The sequence below is a fragment of the Sciurus carolinensis genome, chromosome 14 (assembly GCF_902686445.1).
Source record: "Sciurus carolinensis chromosome 14, mSciCar1.2, whole genome shotgun sequence".
NCBI lineage: Eukaryota > Metazoa > Chordata > Mammalia > Rodentia > Sciuridae > Sciurus > Sciurus carolinensis.
Genome location: NC_062226.1, coordinates 70,225,755 through 70,230,212, shown reverse-complemented (window position 1 = coordinate 70,230,212; position 4,458 = coordinate 70,225,755).

Below are 4,458 nucleotides of genomic sequence, written 5' to 3'. Positions count from 1 at the left end.
GGGATTCACGTCCCCTTCAGGAGCTGTTGCCCGTATAGGCACCTGTTGGGCACAGCACATGCAGAACTGGGGAGGGCAGGCACCTGAGCTGCGCAGCTCCTTCAGTGAATTGTTGATTTACCTTAGTACTCAGTTTCTCTCTATCTGTCCACAGGCAACGAATACTTCAGTGTGTGATCTTGCCAGGACATTTTTTTGTTGTTATAATTGTTATAAAAAAAGTATTGTGACTCAGAATGAGAAAGTTGGTTTTTGAAAACCAGGAGGTTTGGGCTTAAGAGATATTTACAAAAATTTCACAAGCCGAGCTGGGTGTGATGGGCATGCCATTAATCCCAGCAGCTTGGTAGGCTGAGGCAGGAGGATCGTGAGTTCAAAGTCGGCCTCAGCAATTTAGTGAGGCCTAAGCCACTTAGTGACACCCTGTCTCTGAATAAAATATAAAAAGGGCTGGGGATGTGACTCGGTGGTTCAGGGCTCCTGGGTTCAATCACTGGTACAAAAAGAGAAAAGAAAAAAAGTAAAAAAGTTCATAAGCCAAGTAGGACGCGGGCCAGAGTTGGCCAAGTGAATGGCACATATCCTGTCATTCATACGGTGCCTGGAAACATTCACCAACCAAGTTCAAGTTCAGGCTCTTTGTTATAAAATACTGTATTATGACTTAGAACAGCGCACATGCAGCTAAATGTGATTTCCGTTCAGGACCTGCCCAAATGAGGAATTCAAAATGTTTCTTTTCCCCTATTTTTAGACATCTAATCTATAAGATCTAACTTTTTCTAATCTCTTCTAGACATGCGAAAACTGGTAAGATCAAAACAAAATAAAACAACAACCCTGCTTTTTGAATATTTCAGCTCTTGCAGTGAGCAAAATCTTTTTTTTCTTTCTTTCTTTTCTTTTTTTAGTTGTAGGTGAACACAACACAATACGTTTATTTTATTTTTATGTAGTGCTGAGGATCGAACCCAGTGCCTCATCATGCTATGTGAGGGCTCTACCATTGAGCCACAGACCCAGTCCAAAAGCAAAATCTCTATTTAAATATAGAATTTCTGAGTTAAGCTCATTGGTGGACTCACACAATTCTGTAGCAAATAAATCTTTTTTTTTTTTTTTTTTTTTTTTTTTTTTTTTTGCGGTGCTGGGGATTGAACCCAGGGCCTTGTGCTTGCAAGACAAGCACTCTACCAACTGAGCTATATCCCCAGCCCAGCAAATAAATCTTTTGAAAGAAAAAAAAAAGTGCTGGGCACAGTGGTGCACCCCTGTAATCCTAACAACCAGGGAGGCTGAGGCAGGAGGATCACAAGTTTGAGGCCAGCCTCAGCAACTGAGTGAGGCTCTCAGAAATTTAGTGAGACACTGTCTCAAAACAAAAAATAAAAAGTGTTGGGCACTCCAGTCAGAGGGGCAGTTATAAAGGATACAAGTAACAATAAATGTTGGCGAGGATGTGGGGAGAAAGGTAATCTCATACATTGTTGGTGGAACTGCAAATTGGTACAACCACTATGGAAAGCAGTAAGGAGATTCCTTAGAAAACTTGGAATGGAACTACCATTTGACCCAGTTATCCCATTCCTAGGTTTATGCCTAAAGGACTTAAAATCAGCATACAACAGTGACACAGCTATATCAATGTTTATAGCAGCTCAACTCACAATAGTCAAGCTATGGAAACAATCTAGGTGTCTTTCAACAGATGAATGAATAAAGAAAGTGGGGTATATATATACAATGGAATATGACTCAGGCATAAAGAAGAATGAAATTATGGCATTTGCCAGTAAATGGATGGAACTGGAGAATATCACGTTAAGTGAAATAAACCAGTTCCCCAAAACCAAAGGCAAAATGTTCTCTCTGATTTGTGGATGCTAACCCACAACAAGGGAGGGTGGGAGAGGGAGAATAGAAATCCATTGGATTAGACAAGGGAAATAAAGGAAAAGGAAGTGGGAGGAGAACAAGAAAGACAATAGAATTGATTGGTTATAACTTTCCAAGTCTTGTATTTGAATACACGACCAGGGTAGCTCCACATCATCTACAACAAGAGGTGGGAACCTAAATAGAATAAGTTATACTCTATGTATGTATAGTCTGCCAAAATATAGTCTACTGTCATGTACAATTAAAAATCAAATAAATAAATTTTAAAAAAGGGTTGGGGATGTGGCTCAGTGGTAAAGCACCTCTGGGTTCAATCCCCAGTACAATTAAAAAAAAAAAAATGGCATTACCAATGTCCCCACAGATGACAGAAATGAGGTGGCAGCAGAGGCCCATCTTGCACCGTGTTTACCTGTGGATGTAGCCTCACAGAGTCTGGTTGCTCTTCACAGTAGATCTATGGAGTCAATTTTGCTGCTGGTTGCAGGTGTTTTCAATAGTCTAGAGGAATCTTCAGTTAATAAACAGTGCAATAAATCTCTAGGTGCATTCTATTTCTTAAACAGTTCAGTCAGGGCAGACAGAATATTTGAGTTGGATTCTGTCTCCAGCAGACCCCAGGGTTTCAGTGAGCTGCTTTACACACCCCAGAGGGGTATTTACTGCAACCTTAGGATGTACTACAAGTGTCATGGCTAATTAAGTCAAGTCAAGGATTCGAAGGCATTTCTTGTTCTATACCCAGAAAGACAGTCATGAAGTTGTTTGGAAAAGCAGCCTAAGTTTACATGGAGTTTCATAACTTAGTCCTCTTTCCGCTTTCTCCCTGTCAGGCATGTCGCTGGTACAGTTTGCAAAAGATAAATTCGTGCCAAGAATTCAACTGTTCAAGAACCAAAATTACTGTGATCTTTGTGTGTACCTTGGAAGAGGGAGGCTAGTTTTCCTTGGCAAACTTGAGCAGTCAATTCATACAAACCTCATTTTTATGAATCTGTGTCTTTTGAGGTTCCAATGAGTTTAGCTGGAGGAAGCATGTTTAAACTTTTCGCTTAATACAAACTATTGAACTTAAAGTTGGCCCCAAAATTTCTAGAGCAGATAGAGAATATGGAACAGAATAAAAGCAGAATCCATCCCGCTGTAAGCGAAATGAGCATTCTGACCAAGCGCAAGGTTGAGTAGAGAATAACAAAAATGGGAGTCCCCAATTTGAGTATGAAGTTATGCTTATGCTGTGCACAAGAAAACAACAGCTGTACGTATTGAGTATCCTCATGTTGGAACTGTGCTTTACATGTGGGCCCATCCTCAACATGTTACATAGCTCCATTTTACAGATAAGAACACTGAGGCTAGTGTCAATAAGTAAGAGCTGGGGGTGGTGGTGCAAACCTGTAATCCCAGCTACACAGGAGGGAGCCTGAGGCAGGAGGATCACAAGTTCTAGGCCCACCTGGGCAACTTAATGAGACCCTGTCTCAAAATAAAAAAATAAAAAGAGCTGGGGTATATGTTGCTTGGGGTATAAGCTGCTCTCGGGTCTGTGGTGTGGGGACCACTGACCCACATTGTGATCTTTTCCACTTGGCATCTCAGAACATAATTTTGATTCCTCCTTCATCTGCGGTTCATAAGCTTGAAGTCCTTTTCCTTCCTTAAATGGGGATCTTCCACTGCACCAGTTAGCATTTAGGTAACGTAAGAGTAAACAGGCCCGATGGCCTGGCCCACCCTGCTCAGCCCATAATAGCAGATTTCCTAATTTCCACTTCCACATCAGAGCAGCCTCATTGCACAGAGTGAGAAACGCACCCAGTCTCTGAGTTCTAAGCAGGTGAGGTGCACGGAAGCTTTCATTAGAAGTGAGACAACAGAGCCAGGTGTGGTGACATGAGCATCTGTAATCCCCTCTACTCCATTGGGGAGGGTAAGGCAGGAAGATCACAAGAGGATCACAAGTTCAAGGCTGGCTTTGGTAGCTTAGACCTGTCTCAAAAATAAAAAAACCAGAAAGGTCTGGGGATGTAGCTCAGAGGTAGAGCCCCTCTGGGTTTAATCTCTAGTACAAAAAAAAAAAAAAAAAAGGACTAATATAAACACTGACACATGCATGTGCACACACACACACACACACACACACACACACACAAGCATGCACAGTTTTATTTGTCTCACTGGCACTGACCTACTGCTCTCCAAAATTTCCAGTCTAAAAAAATATTATTTCTGAAGAAAGGAAATAAATACCCACTTAGTATTTGTTTATACTGTTCTATTGTTCAGTTTTTTCCTATAATAGAATGTGTGTTTGGTTCACTCATTGCAAAAGCCTTTGCTACACATTTGCACAGACTTCTAACACATTTTTTAAAAAACAGTGCTAGGGATTGAACCCAGGGCCTTGTGCATGCCATGCAAGTACTGTATCAGGGAGTTACACTCCTAGGCCCTAAGCCTTTCCTTAGTAAAAAAATAACAGAACATGAGTATAGCTTTGAGTCAGAGTCCCCCCTTTCCATTTTCTGGATACTTTCTTTTCACTGTTCAAGGGCTCAG